Here is a 22,276-nt window from a genome sequence, read left to right on the forward strand (position 1 = left end):
GGATTACTCCCAGTGCCATTTGCCAGTGAGCACAGAAATAGGAGGATAGAGCCCTGGGACCTGGAACTTATCATTTAGGTCCACAACATCACAGATGCCAGTCCTCAGCCAATTTGATTCACTCCACGTCATATCAAAAAATGGCTGAAAACACTGGATACTGCAAGGGCAATGAACTCTGACAATATTCTGGCAATTGTGCTGAGGACTTGTGCTCTAGAACTTGCCATGCACCTAGCCAACCTGTTCCAGTAATGTGGAAAATTGCCCAGGTATGTCTTGTCACAAAAAGCAAGACAAATCTAACCTGGCCAATTGCTACCCCATCAGTCCTCTTTCGATCATCAGTGAATTGATAGAATGGGTTACCAACAGTGCTATAAAATGGCGCTTCTCAGCAATAACCTGCTGACTGATGCTCAGTTTGGGTTCTGCAAGTGTCACTCAGCTTCTGACCTTATTACAATCTTGGTTCCAACATGGACAAGAGCTGAACTCCAGACGTGATGTGAGAGTGACTGCCCTTGACATCAAGGCAGCATTTGGCCGAGTGTGGCATCAAGGAGCCTTAGCAAAACTGGAGTCAATGAGAGTCAGAGGGAAAACTCTCTGCTGGTTGAAGCCATACCTAGCGAAAAGGAAAACAGTTGTGGTTGTTGGAGGTCAGTCATCTCAGCTCAGGGCATCACTGCAAGAGTTCGTCAGGGTAGTGTCCTAGGCCTAACCATCTTCAGCTGCTTCATCAGTGACCTCCCTTCCATAATAAGGTCAGAAGTGGGGATGTTTGCTGATGATTGCACAATGTTCAACACCATTTGCAACTCCTCAGATACTGAAGCAGTCCACATCCAAATGCAGCAAGACCTGGATGATATCCAGGCTTGGGCTGACAAGTGACAATTAACTTTCGTGCCACACAAGTGCCAGGCAATGACCATCTCCAACAAGACAAGAATCTAACCATTGCCCTTGGCGTTCAATGACATTGCCATCACTGAAGCCCCTAATATCAACGTCCTGGGTGTTACCATTGACCAGAAACTGAACTAGGCTAGCCATATAAATACTGTGGCTACATGAACCGGTCAGAGGCTAGGAAGCCTGTAGAGAGTAACTCACCTTCTGACTCCCCAAAGCTTGTCCACCATCTACAAGACACAAGTCAGGAGTGTGATGGAATACTCCCCACTTGGCTGGATGAGTGCAGCTCCCACAACACTCAAGAAGCTCAATACCATCCTTGACAAAGCAGCCTGCTTGACTGACACCACATCCACAAACATTCACTCCCTCCACTACCGACGCACAGTGGAAGCAGTGTGTACTACCTACAAGATGCACTGCAGGAATTCATCAAGGCTCCTTCGACAGCACCTTCCAAACCCATGACCACTGCCATCTAGAAGGATAAGGCAAGCAGATACATGGGAACACCACAACCTGGAAGTTCCCCTCCAAGTCACTCACCATCCTGACTTGGAAATATATCGCCGTTCCTTCACTGTCGCTGGGTCAAAATCCTGGAACTCCCTCCCTAACAGCAATGTGCGTGTACTTACACCACATGAACTGCAGCGGTTCAAGAAGGCGGCTCACTACCACCTTCTCAAGGGCAATTAGGGATATGCAATTTCTGGCCTAGCCAGTGATGCCCACATCCCATGAATGAATAAAAAAAAAAAGAAAACAATATCCAGTTGCTCGTAAAAGCCTTCTGCAATTCTACAAAAACTTTGAGGTCAGTAAGTTAGTGAGGTGAGGTTTCCTCCACCACAGTGTGGTGCCATTATCTCCATGCCAAATCCTGGCAACGAGAGTCTTTAAATATGTGGAGAGGATAACAATGTCAGTGCCCCACTGAAAAAACAGAATGAACAGTACCCTCTTATTCCACAAAGACCTACCTTAAACCCAAATTTGGAGCAGGAAAACTGATGCTAGATTTTTTAATGCTTTCAGGGACCAAAGTGGCAATTTAGTAAAGGTTCAGTTGGCATCAATGTTATTCAGTTTGACCTTGTGATGCATGAATAGCAAGAGTTTGTACTCAATTAATGTTTTGATGGCACATCGGAACACAAAAGCATCATTGCAGGCATCCATGGCCATTATTCATGGAGCAGTCGTTATGCCTTCATTATGAGGCAGTCCAAACTATTTGCATTTCTGGATTGAGCGAGATTGCTCTTAGCATACCAAGGTTAACATCTGATCCCATTGATAACCCCCTCCAATGGCTCAGCTTCAGTTCAGAAACAGGTCCATTTTCAGAATGCTGAGCATCTGATGGGAGCAGCCATTGACTCTTCAAAGGTACAGCTGACAGATGGCAGAAAATTCCTTGGGGATATTCCTGACTGGCTGCTGTAACTTTGAAGAAATTGGGCTGGTGTCTAAAAATCATACTGGAGTCCTCTGTGTAGTAGACAACAGCGATTAGCCTAAGCAACATAGCCTCCCCTCTGAAGCAGACAGGCATCCTAACCACCCTATTTCTGGGTTGGTACAAAAAGGTCAGCAGCTGGAGCAAAAACCAAGCAGCGTGTGCTGTGCCTTGATTTTGTAAGAATGACCACCCTGTTTCCCTACCCACCATGCTATGCCCCCTCCCTTCTGCCAGACCCTCAGAAAATGCCTTACAACTGCCTGTCTTTCAGTTTGTGACTAGTGAAAGTGATCTACCCCCAATTTAACCTCAGGTGCTTTTTAAAACATCATAATATGCTCAGGCACGTGCAGAAAAATGAGACTCTAGAGTTTGAATCAGTCTCCTATGGACCTACAACCAAACCACAATATTAAATCTGAGAGAGTTGTGTGCAGAGCTTGTTATACATTGCTTCTCCAGAACCCAATCTATTCAGGTCAAAAGCCTTATAGGAAGTCAGGACTCCTTTAGAGACCCGTCATACTTCGACTGCCGGTAGCTGCATAATATTTTATATTCACAGGCCCTGCAGGTTTTTAATCAAGATTTCACTACAGCTGCATTAGAACATTTGTTACAGTAAATTTTCAGATTTAACCATAAAACCCAATTCGAAAGAGTCGGAACAAGACTAAATGTCTGTCCTATGTCAAATGCCTCAGAGGTGTAAAGTATAGTAAAAAGCTTTTCAAAAAGCACGACATTTCAAATATACAATTGTAATAAATTGAACCAGTGCACTGAAGGATACAATTTCCTGAAATCTGTAACAAAACACATTGGGCTTTAAATTAAAGAACATTACTTAGCAATCCCATAGTGGAGTCGCTGGAGCCTTTCAACTGATGGCAAGACCAGACCCTAGTCTACATATTTAAAGAGAGATCTCACTGGTTTCAAGAGGATGTCATTACATCTGCTTAGAAGAGCAGCTTAAAATAAGAAAGGAATGCAGGATGATGGTGGGTAAGTCTCCACTTGATGGATAGGGATAGAATTGCCCCTTCGTCTTTTAGGAAGATAGCTTGGCCATTTCCTCATCCAAAACTTAATTACTGAATTTAACAAAATTTATTTTCCTAGGCAAGTGGTGGAAGGTACCAAATCTTCCATTTTCCCACCTAAGTGATGATCCTTTTTACCAACTTCAGACAACTCTGCTTTGTGAACGTGTCTTTGAGAAAAGCTGTAACCATTCAAGGTCATTCTATTGGTGAAATTAAAAAGGATTCCTCCATATTTTCATCACTTGCATGCCAAGCATGACACGAAACAGCCCTGCCCCCATTCCTCATGCTTTAATATCCACTGGTGTCTGGTCAAAGAACTTTGATGTCAACCTTATTCTTTCACCTGTAGCTTAAAACACCTCATTCTCTGTTGGGTGGAAGTGCTGCTGTACAATGCTAATAATGATAACACACAAAGGATTATATATTATGGCTAGCAAATCAACCATAGGAGGGAGAAGTCCCCATAAAAACCCTGGTGAGCAGAAGACCAGCATCAGACTACTGGGACAAAACCCAGGGCTGGATTTTCCCTCTGGGGGCAGGAACAGAGGTCAGGGTTGTTTTCAGCTGTCGGACATGCCACCACCCCACCCCCCCCAACCCCCACCAAAGAGGGAAACTGTAACAAGATTGTGATTTTTGTGGGGACAGCCCTTAATTGACCTGGAGACAGGTTTGCATCTAATTAAAAACAGTGAGCGGGCTCTCGAATCTGGGGGATTAATCAGAGGCCTTTGAGTTTAAATGGAGCAACAGGGTGCAATGGAAGGTAAGTAAGCGAGACAGCACTTCAAAACAGAGGAAAACTCTCTCAGCAACATTTTTAAATCTTATATTGAAAAATGGTGTTTGTAGCCAGGTCACCACGATGTTGGGGGTTGTGGAACCCCTCTACACTGTAGACTACGGGTGCTCCAACACCCAAACAGGCAGGAGCTATAGACCTGCCTTAGTGTTAGTCCACGCTCCCTCCCCCAAATCTGCAGCCTGCGGGAACCCAGATGGTAACTGAAAAATCCCTGCAATTAGCTCCAAGTAGCTCTAAATGAGACTCATTGATGATCTGCCACCTCACCCCCACCACCCCCCAAACCGATCACACCTCCACAAAAAAGGCCTGGAGGTGGGATGGGGAAAACAGGGAACCAGCATGTTGGTTGGCTGGTGGGGCTAATTTCAGCTCCTGCCCATCAGTGCTGGCCCAGGTGGGGGCCAAAAGTCCAGTCCCCAGAACTTGCTCAAGTCCCATTGCACCTATTTTCATCCACAATCCACGCCACCTCCTCTTGTGCAGCACTGCCACCACCGCACCCCCACCACCCCCCATCGCCAGTCAGTGTAACTAGTTATCCACATAAAAATGGGTATTTGCTATGGTAAGAGCATGGCCTGTTGATTGTAAAAGCAGTGGAGCAAATGGAGGCCTGGGAATTAGATCATATTTAAAAAGACCAGTGGCGACAGGATCATGGCAAACTGGTCTGCTGGCATCATGAGGACAGAACCAGTGAGCTGTAGGTTCCATTCCTGGCTCCAGACACAGCTCACCAGTTGTGTGGGGGAGGCAGAGTCTGAGGCAGAGGTAATTGTAGAGTAAAGGGTTAACTCCAATAAGTGCATACTGAGCAAATGCAAAAGATGCTCTGTCACAGTGATGTCACTCACTGAGAGAGGATGGCCGAGTAGCATCTCAGAGGGCAGCTCTAGCTATATGTTAGTCTTATTTAAACTTTGTAAATAGTTATCATGTAAATAAGTGTATTTTGAACAAAGACCATTGCCTCAAATGAGATCTCTTCTAGGATAAGAAGCTAACAAATTCTGAGACAAACTGATGATAACCGAGCAATTGGGAGGGGAGTTGAGTAGTGGCAGGCAGTGACCTGCAGTTTTAACGTGGAGCCCCTCCTGGCTCCATGTTAAGCCATTTTTTTTTTTTAAATAGAAGTAACCTTTTTGGACCCTTTTAATGAACACAAGAAGATGCAGTTTAACCCCGGGGAAGCCCATATTACCACCATTTTAATATAAATTCTATTAGCAAAACATGAACATCACATTCCCAGATGGTTACCTTGTGTGTTTTGCACAACATTTTCCAGCGTTTATTACTGCCAGATGAAAATAATTCATAGCCATTAACAAATGCCAAGTGGGTCATTTCCAGTTATTTAGCTGTTTAATTTGCATTATTATGGCTTGTGTTCCATTGGAAGCCTTCAACTTACTGTAGCTGCTAAATTACCTTGCCTGAGTACACAAAATACCACCCTAACAACCAAATGATACATTCTTCTCACCCTTTAAGTAATCTTTGCAGACCTGAAATATTACATTTATTCTTGCAACTTTTCAGCAAAGGCTCTTTGGAAACCTATGGAATGTGGTGGAGACAGTAACAAAATGGCTCAGATCATTCAAATTGAGTGATTAGACTTTATAGTTTTACAGAAAATTGATTTACCAGTTTAAAGCAAATAATCAGTGTTACAGGGGAATAAATGACAATATGTACTAATAAAACAAATTGATGCTATGAGGCACAGTGACTCTTTACAATCTATATTTTCTTCCCTTAGAAGTACTTATTAAAGTTCACCCATTCTTATTTGGGAGTATTGCATTTCAATGAAATTGTTAAGTTCTTCTTGATTTTCTCCTCTAGATGCCTCTTGAATTTTCTGATTGCACCTACCAGAATTTGAGGAGCGACATTTTCTCCTCATACCTCGCAAAGCGCTAACAAGCTACTTAATTAGTTGAGAATTACTGAAAAAAAGAGACATATTGTTGAAACTTTTCATCTTGCACTGATCAGGACAGATGCAAGAATGTCAAGGATGAACTGAAAAGTGCCCAATCTACCTCAATTTAACCTGGAAGGGTAAATTATCTCAAAAATTTGAGCAACAGGTGAAGCTAGTCATTTCACGCTGCTGCTATGCAGTGGCAACACAAGTGGTGTTTTCCACTAACAGGCTGCCCGTCAAGCCAAAAAATGTTCTGCCTACCACACTAATATATTAATTTCAGCGCTGGTACGATGCAAGGTACTCAGGCCATACATGACTGGTGGATCGTTGACCGTACTCAGCCAACCTATGCTTGCAAAACTCAGAACATAATTCTAACGTTAGATGTGATTCCACAATTAGGCAGCAGTTGCTGAACAATTCTTAGCGCACAATCAATTATGATTATTGTGGTAAAGTGGAGTGCTATATACCTTTAAGAGAATGTAATTAATCAACCACATGCCTGCATCGACCAATCGCTATGCAGCGCTGGCTTCTTTGGTAATTGTAAGTCTAGAGCTGGGGGTGATTGAAGAAACACACATTGTGTTAGTGCTCTGTTAAGTAATTGGTCTCTCTCTGCCTATGTTGTTTGAAGCATTGACTAGTGTGTAGATATCAAGGGTACAGTTCGCGTTTGTAGGATACAGCAAACCTGATAACCCAAGAGATAAAACTGGCGAGGAGGATAAACTGGCAACAATCAAGAAACCCACAATAAGCCAGATACATTTTCTCGCTGCTACCTTGAAAGCCATGGTTTGGGCATCTTGAACCATTCAACCCCATTTTCAATGATTGGTCTCATTACATCGAAGGCCTAGCATTCTTCTTTACCTCTAATTACATTGTGGGGGAGGACAAGAAGAGGGCAATTCTTTTGTCCGCATGTGCGAACAAAACGTACGGGCTGATCCGCAGCGGCACATCACCTCACACTCCCAAAATTAAGACTTTTGATGAGTTAGTAAATATTGTCAAAAAACCACCTGAAGCCAAAGCCCTCAGTCACTATGCAGCATTCTAAATTCAATTCGAGGAATAGGCCTCCAGGAGACACAATCGCTGGCTACGTAGCTACTTTAAAGGAATTAATGGAATATTGTGAGTTTTGAACTGCAATTAATGACATGTTGAGAGACAGACTGATATGTGGAATCGGGGATGTTATTCAAAAGCAATTGCTATCTAAAAGTAATCTAGACTTCAGTAAGGCATTAGAATTGGCAACAGCCATAGAGAGCACTGTTAAAGACTCGGAGACAATAAAAGATGCACAAAATGGCGCCACCCATCTTATGGGTTGGGGAGGACCCATGACAAAAGACATGAAAATGTCGGACTTTGGAGAAAGGTGGGAAATGCCCCCTATGTACAGACCATTGAAGAACAGCAGTACTACAGGGAAAACCCATGACATTAATGAGAGAAATGCATCCAGGCAGCCTGCAGGTGATCGACAGTTCAGAAAAATTGAATGCTTTTTCTGCCACTGCAATACTCACATAATGCGGTAGCATAAAGATAGGCTGAGACAACATTTTACAAACAAAGGTAAAAAAACTGTGAAATCTATCTCGCTGACGAACCAGAGGAAACAGAATTTAACATCTATTCATTATACAACCTGAAAGTGAATGGAACTGAGCCAATCCAGGTAGTCATTGGAGTCAATGAACAGCCCATCAAGATGGAAGTTGATACTGGGGCATCATTGTTTGTCTCTGGAGAACATGCATTCAGATATTCGAATAAAGGAGTCCATCCTTTAATTTTGGAGCAATCGGACACTAAATTAAAAACATATATGGATGAAGAAATAAGAGTGAAAGGGATATGTCAAGTCCTGATGCAGTATGGGGACCAATCTGCAAGTCTACCCCTTATAGTGGTAGCTGGGGAGGGCTCCAGTTTAGTTGGTCATAACTGGCTCAGAAAGATTAAATTGCAATGGGCCAAGATTTTTCAAATCAGAATGAGGAACTTACAGGAATTGTTACAAAAGTACGCTTCCATTTTCAGTGACAAGCTAAGGAGGATTCATGGGCTACAAGCCAAAATCCATGTAGACCCTAGCACAGCCCCCAGATTTCTCAGAGCCAGACCAGCCCCTTATGCTCTACAGGAAAAGGTTGAGACCGAGCTAAACAGGTTGGAAAAGTTGGGTGTCTTACAAATGAAGCAATTTTTGGAGTGGGCAGCACCCATAATACCTGTTCTGAAGCCAGACCAAAGTGTTCGCTTATGTGGTGACTATAAGTTAACTGCAAACAGAGTGACAGGACTTGATAGACATCCGATACTGAAAATTGATGAATTATATTTGAAAATAGCAGGGGGCATCACATATTCAAAATTCGACATGAGCCACGCCTACCAGCAGGTAGTGTTGAAGAAGGCTCTAGAGAATTCATCGAAACGTATTGAGGATTGTATCAATATACTCGACTACCCTTTGGGGTCTCATTGGCATCTGTTATTTTCCAGCATACCATGGAAAATCTGCTCCAGGGACTGCCCCATGTCGTCGTTTATCTGGATGATATCTTAGTCACTGGACTAACTCACGAAGAACACTTAGCTAATTTGGAGGAGGTGCTGAAATACTTCTCACTAGTGGGGGGTATGCTGGAAACAAGAAAAATGTCTCTTCCAAGGCAGAGAGATAGTTTACTTGAGCCATAAGGTTGATGCGCAGGTTCTGCATCCCATGGAAGAAAAAGGTCAAGGCTGTTCGCGAGGCACCTGTACCAAAAAACACTACAGAGCTAAAGGCTTTCTTAGGCATGATAAACTATTATGGCCGGTTCCTCCCCAATCTATCAACCCTACTGGCTCCTTTATACACATTGCTTAAGAGAAACCATAAAATGGATTTGGCAAGCTTTGCACCTGGATATATTTCTGAAGTAAAGCAATTGTTGAGATCACTGGCCCTACGGATCCACGCATCCCCTTATGGAGTAGGGGCCGTACTTTCACATCGGATGGTGGATGGCTCCAAACGACCCGCTGGTTATACGTCTCGCACGCTCAGCGCTGCAGAGCAACGATATTCTCAAATTGAGAATGAGGGTTTGTCTGTTGTGTTTGCTGTTCAGAAATTCCATCAATACCTCCATGGTTGCCATTTTCACATTATATCTGACAACAAGCTTCTGCTGGGATTACTTGGAGAGGATAAGACGATACCCCCCATTGCATCTGCTCACATCCAGATGTGGGCACTGATAATGGCTGCTTACAAGTACACTTTTATTCACTGATCGGGAAGCCAGATCACACATACTGATGCATTGAACCATCTCCCTTTGCCAGATAATAATGTGAAGGTTCCAATTCCCCAAGACATTTCCTTGTCTTAGTATTCAATTTTTTGGATTCCTCCCCTGTCCAGGCCAAATAAATCCGTGAGTGGACAAGCCGAGATCCACTTTTGTCTTATGTCTGGAAGCAGGCCTTGACTGGATACTCAGGCGAGCCAAAGTCTGATGACATGAAGCCCTATTTCAATCGCAGATATGAGCTCACCAGCCAGGGCGGCATATTGCTCTGGGGAGCAAGGGTTATCGTGCACCTGAGAGAGCAAAGGCCATTATTGGCCGAATTACATAGTGCTCACCCTGGCATTAGTAGGATGAGGATGCTTACCGGCAGCTGCTTGTGGTGGCCAGGGATGGACGTGGACATCGAAGCTCCAGTCAAAAGCTGTCTTCAATGCCAGTAGGTACGAAAGCTTCCCCCCCTTAGCTCCATTGCACCCCTGGAAAGGGCCGGGATGGCCATGAGTGTGCCTCCACATTGACTATGTGGGGCCCTTCTTGGGCACGATGTTCCTTTTACCAATAGACGCCCACTCCAAGTGGATGGATGTTTATGAAGTCCGGTCACTCAGGTCAGCTGCCACCAAAGACTGTTTGTGACAGGGTTTTATAGTGTACGGGTTACCAGAGGTGCTCATGTCAGACAACGGGACTGCATTTACCAGCTGGGAGTTCCACAGGTTTACGACCCTCAACAGAATAACTCATATCAAAACCTCACCTGATCATCCCCGCCTCTAATGGTGTGGCTGAACGGGCACTCCAAGCTTTTAAGTCTGGGATGTAAAAGCTGGATGGGGATTCCATCAACACCAGATTGTCATGGTTCCTGTCTGCACACCGGATGACGCCACACACGACCACCTGTATTGCCCCCGCTGAATTACTAATGAAGAAATGTCTCTGCACTCGCCTAACTCCCATCAGGCCAAACTTTGAATGAGCGTCAAGAGGAATATTGTGCCCAAAAAAGGTCCCATGTAGTCAATGTGGGGGTGGACCCATGGCCTTCCTGGCCAATCCCAGGAATGCAATGGAGCAGAAGAGGGCAATTTCTGTATCTGTTGGCACTGTATGCTGCTCTTGACTAAATTTTTGTTTTTTGTATCAGTCCCTGGTAACCATAAGCAGCTGCGCACAAACATTTTCATTCTAGAGATGCTGGGGTGAGCACTATGAATTCAGTCAATAATGGCTTTCTTCCTCTTGGAGGCACAATGACTTTTGCTCCCCACAGCAAGGTGCCATCGAGGCAGGTGAGCTCGTATCTCCTATTAAAATGGGGTTTCATTTCGTAAGACTTTGGCTCGTTAGACCATCCCTGTAAGACCTGTTCCTTTATGTGAGACAAAACTGGATCACGGTCTGTCCTCTCTCGTTTGTTTGGCATGTACTGGTGATCAATCTAGAAAGTTTAATAACAAGACAAGTCCCTGAGGAATGGGGAGGTTCGCATTGCTGTCTTTTAGAGGTAATTGGCTCAGTGCATCAACATTTGCAGTCTGGCTTCCTAGCCAGTGGATAAAAGTATATTCATCAGCAGCTAGAATCAACGCCCACTTTTGGATGCATGCAGAGGCGATTGGGGGTATTGCTTTATCTTCCCTGAACAAGCCTAGTAATGACTTGTGGTTGGATACAATAGGGAGAATTTTTCCTATAGGGAAAGAGCACAGCAATCTTCCTGAGGCAACTCCGTGCCTCAGGGAGATTGAACGGTTTATAAAACTTTTTATATGTAGGTCCCCCTGCCATCTTAGAGTACAATTCATCAAATTTCGGTATAGGGTGCTGTCAAATCTGGCCACTTTGTTTACTGTCAACTTGTAGTCCCCTCATATTTGCACACTCTGGTCAGGCTTCATTACTGGAATGATGGGTGCTGCCCATTCGGAAAATTGTACAGGTTATAAGATTCCCAATCTTTCCAGCCTGTTTAATTTGACATCAACTTTTTCTTGTAATGTATGGGGGACTGGCCTCACCTTCAAATATTTGGGGGTTGCCCCAGGATTCATGTGGATTTTAGGTTGCAGCCTCTGAATCTTCCCAAGCTCTTCCTTGAAAATGGAGGCAAATTCCTGTAATAATTCTTGCTGGTCTTTCATTCTGAGTTGAAAAATTTTGGACCATTCCAACTTTATTTCCTTAAGCCAGTTCCGACCAAGTAGACTTGAACCCATCCGAGCTACCATTATCAGGGGTAAATTGACAGGCTGACTTCCATACTGTACTGGAGCCTTGTATATACCTCTTACTCATATGTCTTCACCAGTATACGTCTTTAATTTAGCATCTGAATTTTCCAGATTTAATGAGTGGTCTCCTTCATTCAGATATCTGCACATTCATTCCCTAATAACTGTCATGGATGCTCCTGTATCCACCTCCATTCGGGTAGGTTTTCCATTGACTTTCATTGTCACGTAGATTGGCGCTGTTTTACCCATTTTTAAGTTGTGAAGTGAATAAGTATCTAACTCTGTTTCTTCTGGTTCCTCTGTTATGTGGATTTCACAATTTCCACCTTTTTACTTAAAGTTTTGTCTAAATCTGTCTTTACAATATCACATAATGTGCTCATTACGATGGCAGAAACACCTGATTCTTTTAAATTGTTGTTCGTTTGCAGGCTGCCTGATTCTATTTCTGCCGTTATTATTGTGGGTTTTCTCTATTAAATCATTGTTTTTGCTGGTTGTTAATGGTAGCTGCTTCCCACCTTTCCATGGAGCCCTGTGCTTCCACGCCATTTCTAACTGGTGCTTCCTTCTCAACACAAAGGACAACACTATTTTGTGTTCCCTTGATTGTGAGTGAATCCCTGACTATGCTTTCCATTGTGAGCACCAACTCCAACGCCTTGCCAAAGTCTAAATTTGTTTCTGAGGACAGCATTTTTTGAATGGCATCTTCATTAATCCCACATGCTAATCAGTTTCTTATGTCGTTAATTAATGTCCTAAACTCACAGTGCTCTGTCAGTTGTTCTAAGGCTACTACATAGCAAGTGACTGTCTCTCCAGGGGTGTGACACCTTGAATTAAATTTAAAATGCTCCGTTGTTACCAAAGCTTTCAGCTGAAAGTGGCTTTTCACCAGACTAACCAACTCATCATAGCTCTTGGCACCTGGGGCGCTGGGTGCCGTTAGACTGCATGTTTTACTGTCACATGCTAATAAGAGGATTGCTCGCCTCTTCTCCTCCCCAAAATGTTGTTGGCCAAAAAGAAAAATGCGAGGCGTTCAATATAATGTGACCAGTCATCAGAGGTCTGATCAAATGGTTTGATACAGCCAAATTGTGGCATACTAGAGTGAGATAACTTTGACGACTATGATGAGGGCTGTACTTACAATCACCTAGCAGGGTATGGCTTATTTACTTCTGTTTAATTTTTGTGGCATTCTTTGGTGTCTTTGACTGACAGTGTTCTGCCTCGTCATCAGTTATGTTCCTTATGTCGGGTCGCTTTGCTCAGCGAACACAGTTGCACAACTATCTGCTGGTGTGTGAGTTGGTAAACGATATACTGCAGACTCAGAGACCAATGTAAGATGAAGCACATACTGTTTATTAACACATGTAACAGAGCACTAACAGATTGTGTGCTTCTCCAACCAGGCCCTTTTCTAAACTACTGATTAACATTGTCGCCCGTGCTACACAGCAATTGGGTAATACCGTCACGTGGTCAATCTGCTCAAATTCTCTTAAAGGTATATTGCACCTCAGATTACCACACCACCCAAATTTTACCAAACCCCTTTTCCCCTTTCTTTCCAATTTGTTGCACCCTACAAATGGATACAGACTGGGTGTAACGAATAGAAATGTCAAAATGTCTTTCTAAATAAACTTGATCATTTGAATTAAGTTGATATGTAGCAGGTATCAGTTGTAAAAAGTAAACAGATTTGATTTTCATTCTGTACCTAAACAGCTTGTAATCTATTGTGACCCAGATAACATCATTTGTAATCAGCTGGAAATGGCAATAACCCCTTTTTGTAACCATGTAATTATCCACAGGTGTTACCTCAAGAAGTTTGCTATCCAGCATACAAATTGAAAGAGAGAAAAGCAAAAATGTGCTGATAGCCCTGTTTCAACAGTAAACATAATGCATTATTGCTGGGGTCTGAGGCTGGCCCAGCTGTGAGAGTTGTCTTCCTCATTGATTGGGGAGAAAATGATTTAACTGCTCGGTTAAATTTAAGAAGGTGTCACTTTGCAGCAGAAAGTCACAGGAAATCAACACAAACTTAATTAACTGCATGCTGACAGTGACAAAACCATCTCGTTCCTAATTTTTTAGCTGAATGCAAGAAAAATTAAAAGCTGGCAGATTTTTAATGAGCACAATTATTGAATCATCAGTCACATAGTCCATCTGTTCTCAACTTTTTAGTCAAGAGGGATTTACTGAATAGCTCTCTCACTGCAAAAGCTCAATGTATAAAATACATTTATAAATCATGCACATCATTCAAATGACATAGAATGTTTGTTTCCATGTCTTATGTTTGTTTGTTTATTAAAATGTCAGGATAAATTTAGGGTAAGTTGAAAATTTCTGGGAGCTACACTGTTTAAATTAACTAAAGAATTCACAGATTATTGACCAATAAGTTTTTAATTAATCAAATAGCATTAATACAGCAAAATACCATGGGATTATTCATTCCAGTTTTGAACATTTCATCCCTCAAAAGCCCAGCATAATAGTTAAGAATTTTTCATTAAGGTTCACTTACTCTCCTTCTGGCACATGTAGAAAATCATATCTGTTTTAAAAACAACAGAAAAGAGTTCCTGATTTCTTAGAATTAATTAGCTTGATTTTGTTGCCCGGGACAAGGTCATGCCCCATACCTGCCACCATATAGTTTGGTCATACACAAGAGGCAATCATATGAACAGCTTCTAGGGTCACAAGAAGGGTCCCAAATGATTATTTGCTTTGTTCTGGATCCACAGTAATGGTTTGGGCAGTCCAACCTCCCTATCTCTCAACAGGATGCACACGGGTGGTCTGCTTGACTCTACAGTATATTGCAGCCAGACCATGCTTCAGGCAAGATTCCAAAAGAGATTGTTAATGAAACTATCCTCCAGACCTTCTAATGTGGAGCACCAGCTGTCACCAAAGTAGTCCCATCAAGCTTGTTTGCCCAGTGAAATATTGCAATTGACCCAACACAAAATACTTGGCAGTTTTGCAATCAATAAGAATCTTAAAAAAAAACTGCCTTGGAACAACACTCCAAGTCTAGATATTTATTTTTGAAATGTTGTAGATTTTGTCCCCAATGGAGCTGAATTTCAGATGGTGACTATAACAGGAGATTGTTGTGATTCCTCCATTTTGAGCTATCACTTAAAGATGATTTCTAGTCTGTACTTTTAAATGTTTCTTAGACTAGTGGCTGTGCAGTTTCTGTTCATGCCTTCTGAATTCTTAGCAATAATAGAATATATATGTTAGGAATAAGCCTTCAGCTTATTTTTTAGATTTCACTTTCAGGAAGCCTAATGTTTTTGCTGTTTTTTATTAACAGACCTTTCCTCTAATTTCATCTCTGCTATTCTAAAGATAGTGAGACACACTGGGATATGTTCCTTCTGATAGTTCATGTAGATTGACTGTTCTTCATGTGTGAATGCAAAGGATCTGTATGAGCAAAGTCATCTTCCTATTCAAACCTAGTAATTAAATCTAATTCATTTTCAGCAAGAGTCACTGGATAACCATCAGGAGCTGGGTTCTGTCTGTTTGTTTTTGTTTTCTCTCAAGTTTAGGGATTACTGAGGCCTGTTGTAGTGTTCATCCTATTGGCTAAAATAATTTAACTCTGGACAGACCAAAGATTGAAACTGTGATGATTTTGGCCTACACAGCTCAGCACCTCATTGAGCAGTGCTCAACGCCTCACTGAACAGTGCTCACCACCTGAGGCACTGGAACATACTCAAGTTTTTATAAAACCAAAAATGAAGTACATTCTCAACAATTGAGGCTGCTGTATGAACCATCAAAAAACAGTAGCATGCAAATATACGTCCTTTACTACTGAACCTCAAGGAGTCACATTAATCCTTACCACACTGGTATACTAAATATCAGAATTATAACAATATATGTAGCTTTCTGTAGACAAGCAATATTTATCATGAATGAATTTAATTTTTTTACCAGTGAATACTAGAACATATTGCATGTTTACAATCCAAGAACTTTGGTGCTTTCTTCTGTATGCTGTCATGCTACTGTTTGTTCATCTCTCCCAAATTATCTAGTTTAAATACCTCCAGTCTACCGCCTGCACATTTTCACAGTACTGAAATAGAATGTGACAAGGTCATGAACTGTATCTATCCCATGTAACTGTGAAAGTGGTACAGTATAATTCTTCAGTCTTTCTGCAACTTTCAATGCAGATGACTGGAGCATCAAACTCCAATCCCTTTCCTTGGTCATCCGTCTCCATGGAGCTCTTCTTGCTCAGTTCTATTCCTGCCCATCTGAAGCCAATGTACCACCAGCAATGCCTCTCTCTTTCCTTTGCAGTGCTGTTTCTGGTGTCCATCAAAGATCTGTTCCTAGTCCTATTCACTTCCTTATCTGTTTGCTGTCATGGAAGCTTCATCTGCAGGCAGGAACCAGCTTTTAACATGTACAGTGATAACACCCATATCCATTTATCCACGATCAGTCTTGACCTGGCAACTGCCTCGATACTGTTAGTAATAAATCTTGGTTGAGTTAAATCTTACTCTAGATGAACATTGAAAAGACCAAAGCCTTTGTCCATGGTCTCCATCACAAAGTCTATTATTTTGCAACTGAATCCATTCTCTTCCCTGACCTTGCTCAGGCTTAACGAGACCATTTGCAACTTTGAGCTGAAGTTAAAATTCCGTATTTCATTCATCACTTAAACAGTTACTTCCACTCCCTACTTGTCTCCATCATTCTGCTGTTGAAATCCTGATGCATGCCTTTGCCATCTTGAGCCTTAACTACACCAGTACTCACTTTATCAAGCTCCCATTTTTCACCCACCGTAAATTATAACTTGTCCAATGCTCTGCCACACATATCCGGTTCTACACTAAGACATGTTTGACCATTACCCTTGATCATACTGTTCTACTATAGCATACAAACTTTACATTAAAAGTGGGGAAGGGATGGTAAGATGAAGACAGGTGTAGAATTATTAAGAGAAAAGTCAAGGCAATGGAGTGGTGAAGTATTTTGGGTAAAGACAAGCAGATGGGAAAGGAAGGGATCGAGAGTTTAATGGTAATATAGTGCTTAACAAATAATGTCTGCGCAAAGAATAGTTGTTTTAAAAATCTGAATGCACAAAGCATTTCTAACAAGATAGACGATGGCAGTATAAATAGGGATATGTATAATGAAGATTAGATCAATCCTAGGGGCGTGGTTACAAAGTGACCAAGGGTAGGAAATAAATATTACAGGGTACACAACATTTCCAAAAGACAGCAGAATGGAAAAAGGAAGAGGAGTAACCCTGATAATAAGGACATAAAGACAGGATCTTAGCTCAGAAGATCACTATGAAGAATCATAATTGGTGGAGATTAGGAATAACAAGAGTGAGAAAATGCTGCTGCAAGTGGTTTGCAGGTCCCCTAACAGTTTTTACAGCATTGGACAAATTAAACAATTGGAACTCATAACAAAGGCAATATAATAATGGAGGGACTTTAATCTTCATGTGGACTGGAAAGATCAAAAGGGCAAATATAGTCTGGAAGATAAGTTTGTAGAATGTTGTTATGACAATTTCCTATGACAATATGTTGTGGAACCAACAAGAGACAACTTGGGCAGGATTTTCTGCCCCTCTCCCACAGCAGGCCTCATGGCAGGCAGGAGCGGAAAATATCATAGGAGGGAAAAAATTAGGTTCCCGTTGTCCACTCCAGACCTTAATGGTGGCACACATTTCCTGCTGTGCCATGTTGGGAACGTATCAAATAGCATGTCCCATCCTCTGTTCACACCACACAACAGGCATGGTACAAACTGTATCTAACCAGTCCATACTTGCAAAACTCAAAACAGTGTCCAACACTAAATGTTATTTGTTAAATAATCCTCAGTATGCTAAGAATTACACTGACAGCCAATTTAAGATTGTCAGTTGGGCTCACAATGTGATGCATTTGCATGTACTGAAAGCCTCATATTAATACACAGGGCCCTGTTCTTTGCAGACAGAAACAATGTGTACATACATTGTGCCTGTTTCAGCAAAACAAAATAAGTGACAGCCATTCACTGACTTATTCCTCAGGGCAATATCTTGACCAATCAGGGTCAAGCTGCCTGGTTTAAATTTCAAACAATGTCAAACAGTTAACTGTCAGTCACTATCAGTGGTGCATTCTCCATGGCAATGGGCACTTGCCAACCAATCCGCACCCTCTTCAAATCCAGTATAGATTGTTGTTTTCCCCCTTACATTGGTATTCTTGTGAGTGTCCTGATGAGTGCAAAACGAAAAGCTTAGACATGTCTGTTTTGTATGTTGTGAATACTCATTATAAAGGATGCTCATCGGAATCATCAACCTCACCCCCAACCCCATGCTGGATCAATAGGCCACACTAGCATCCAATTACACCGGTGTGTTTAACAACCGGAGATAAGTGATGTGCATCTGGCGAGCTGAACTTCGCTTGTGACTTCGAGGTTGTTCGCCCATCTTGCATCACGCAGCACTCACAGCACTTTGAACTTTGCACCAGGCTTCACAGGCAGCACCACATCACTTTCAGGGGGCTTTCAGAGGCAAGATTCTGCATAGCAGACCAGCGGAAAGGTGGGGATGGGTTGGAATGGGCTTTAGGGCAAGGGCTAGACCAGATGGAGGCAAGGGAGGGGGTTTCAGGCCAAGGACTTGATTTGGAAGGGGGGCATGGGGGAGCAGGGAGGGAGACTGGAAAAGGCTGCACTCAGACACATGACTGGGAGGTGTGCAGATGGGAAGCGTCCTCTGGGCCACAATGGACAGGCAGTCTCTTACAGAGGGCCATAAGCTAGTTGGGGCCAGAATGGGAGGACTGCAGCATGAAGAAGTACTTCAGTTTACATTGTTGCACTTCCAAAGACTATTCTTGTCCCAGTCTGGGAAAGGGGAGGGAATGTCAATCATGTCCAATATGTTGTGCACAGGTTGCGGTTGTGACATCACACGTGTCTGTTCAGGGAGGCCTCTGGCATAATACTAAGTCACAGATGGTACACTCACAGTCAGGGGAGGGATCTGCGGCCTTTTGGATGGGGGAAAGGTAGTTTAGGGGCACTCAAAGGGTCCCATGGTGGAGGGGAGTGTCTCTACATGTCACCATGCAATAGGCCTCAAACTGCAGAGGGGTAGGGTCCATATGGCATATGCACATCCACCTCAAATGATTCAGGAGCATACAGGGATATTCACCACAATCACAATGGGATTAAGGATTATAGGGGGAGGGCCAACAGTTAATGGAGGGAGGGAAACCTGAACATTTTGATCCTCCAGGATAACGGGAGGTATTTCCAAGTCATATGGCGAGGGTCGAAGTTGGTCTGGTTGTAAAACCTCAGCACCACCATTTTGAAAACAGTGATGGTGCAGTAAAGAATAAAACTGAGAAATAACTGGTGGGGAGGGCTCAGAGGGCCTCAAGGGGGAGTGCTGCATTGCACTGGGGACAGCCCAGGAACTGTGTAATATGAAATGAGGAGTGATGCACAGCTGAGAAATGTTAGGAGCCTTTCAATGATGATGCAGAGAATCAGGAGAGTTAAACAATCAAGCTCATGCATGCAAGACTCCTCCCGCATCCTGCCATTAATCCAGCTCCTTGTAATAACCCCTTGTTTCAAGCGTGAAAATTCTCCAGAGAGATAACAAAGAACAAGTGGGAGAATGGAAAAGATGCAGAGGCCTGTTAAAAGAAGCTCAAAATCTTGGTGTTGGCAGGTTCACATATTTAAATCCTCAGTACCCCCCCTCCCCCGAAATAATCCCAGTCCCTCACTAAACATTTGCCCCCATCTGTATTCCAAAGAAGTTGGGGGAAAACATCGTGAGATTCCTAGAAGGAAAAAACAGTTTGGACCAGTACTCTTATTTCCCAGCTTTTACTGTTTTTTTCCTCTGGATTCTTGAAACACATCTTGCACTGGCCAGGATTTCAGTGGCAAATAGATGCTGACACTGGTATCGGGTCCTTGAACCCACAGTCACTCACTAGTGATCGATAGAAATAGGGCTTTTGGAGGCTGATGCTCTCTCATATCTTCTTCTCATTGATCTTGCAGAGTGGAGACCTTCAGGAAGGTGGAGGCTACATTTATTGCTGCCTGTATAATTACATATAGGCAGGGAAGAAAGCAGAGAAGATTGCAACTGTGGTGCCAGGAGCTTCACCCTGATGAGCAAGAGCAGCAGGCCCCCCTCCAGATGCAGATGATGAAGCTCACAGAAATGTTGTGAATAGACAGCACCCAAGGCCAAGGTGTATGCATGTCTTTTCTGAAGATGAGTGAGAGGCAGTGTCACCAATGCCTCTGCATGCCCAGGGATTTGGCAGCTCACATTTGCCATGTTCTCCAGGAGTTTATGCCACGGGAACTGGGAGGACATCCATTGCCAGTAGTTCTGAAAGTCACCGCTGCCCTTAACTTCTTTGTAAGAGGCTCTTTCCAGGGCTCCACTGGGGGCCTCTGCAGCATTTCACAAGCCTCTAGACACAAGTGCATACAGGAGGTAACAGACACCCTTTCTTCCAAAGGCCTACAATTACATTCACTTCTTTAGAGTTCAAGCTAGCCAGGGTGTCAGTGCACTGGGCTTTGCTGATATTTCTGGATTCCCACAGGTGCAAGTTGCCATCAACTGCATTCATATTGGAAGTGCTTTCATAGCCATATATCAACAGGAAATGTTCCTACTCGCTCAATGTGCAGACGGCCTCAACCACAAGAAACAAATCATGCAGGAGATACCCGGGAAGCCACTTTAACTCCCACATCTTGAATAGATCACAGATCCCGGACATCTTTGAGGGACCACACAGGATCCAGGGTTGGCTCACTGGTGACAAAGGGTACCTGCAAAGGACATGGTAGATGCTGCATGTGGTGGCCACAAAATCCAGCTCAGAGAAGGTACAACGATGCTCATACCTCTACCCGAATATTGGTAGTGCAGAACATTGGCATCTTGATATTGCAATTCACTCCCCAGAGGATATCGAATTATCGTGGCCTGCTGCAGGCTGCACAACTTGGCACTGCAAAGTGGGGGGGGGACTAGCCAGAGGTCAACATTGAGGACCTGCACATCTCCTCTAATGAAGAGGACATCGAGGGCAGTGAGGTTGAGGAAGATGAGGCTGCAGGGGAAGAGGCCATAGTACAGGCCAGATGAGGCATGCATGTGAGGCTCTCAGTTATCAGATTCCATGAGGAGGATCACGAGTAGTACTGAGCTTCCTTTTAGACAAGTGCTCTCCATCCTGTGTCAACATGAACACCAGTGTTGCAATCTCTCTTATTTCAGCCATCCACATCAATCTGAGAGTGAGTAGGTACGCATTAGGCTTATCATTGTCCTGATCATTTGAAGGATGATGAAGCCTTGGGAGCAGATGTTCTTGCTAACTTGAGGGCATCCCGGCATCACACGTCAGAAGGTGCTGCCTCTTCAAGAGTCTTTCCAAGATGGAAGGTCATGATGGTAGCCATTTCCAGCAACATTCTGTGTAACCTCGATGGTGTACTAATAGGTGACACTTGTGACAAGGCAGCCGAGGATGTTCCGCTGGTGTTAATCCATTTTGAGGTTACTGAGTTCTCTGTCACCTTCATCTCCATCACACTGATATCAGCACTCACAGTTAGGGATGTGGGCCTGCATTTAGCTGCGCTTTTCAATGGAGATGAAGCACCTCAGGATGACCATGTTCACACTTTTGCCTGCCAGACATCAAAATTCATCCTCTTTAACACAAAATCTCCCCTAGTGGCCAGCCCTGGCCCCTGCAAACTTGAAAATGCAAACACACCATACAGCCCCCAAGGTGACACTTCGTTAACAATAAAAAGCACTCATCAATTACATTATATCCTCGCTCCTAACTAATGCTGCCTTCAACATTGTCTTCCCATCAAGCTAACATATGCGCATTGAGAGCTTGCTCAAAGGTTCCATTGACCACAACACATTACCATTTGGATTTATCAATCGCTGATGTCAGCAGGTATTTAGACAAGAGAACGCTAAGCAGAACGTATGGCTCAGCACTGCATCCTTACATTGTGAATCTTTTAAGTTAAACAAAGCCAATTACATGGATGTGAGGGGGAAGCTGACTAAGGTCGATTGAGTAAATAGATTAAATGGTATGATGGTAAATAATAAACTATGGGAAACATTCAAAGGTATGCTTCAAAATATTCAACAAAAACATATTCCATTAAAAACAAAAACTCAGCAAAAAAATCTGTGCTTTACTAAGAAAGTTGAAGATAGTATTAGATTTTTAAAGAGATGCTTATAATGTCCTGAAGAATAGTAGTAAGCCCAAGGGCTGAGTTTTAGAAACTAGCAAAGGGAAACCAAAAAGTTGATTAAAGGGGAAAAAATAAGAGTAAGCTAACTAAGATTTTTAAAAATAGGTTGTAA

Source organism: Carcharodon carcharias, chromosome 4 (genome assembly GCF_017639515.1).
Source record: "Carcharodon carcharias isolate sCarCar2 chromosome 4, sCarCar2.pri, whole genome shotgun sequence".
Taxonomy (NCBI): Eukaryota; Metazoa; Chordata; class Chondrichthyes; order Lamniformes; family Lamnidae; genus Carcharodon; species Carcharodon carcharias.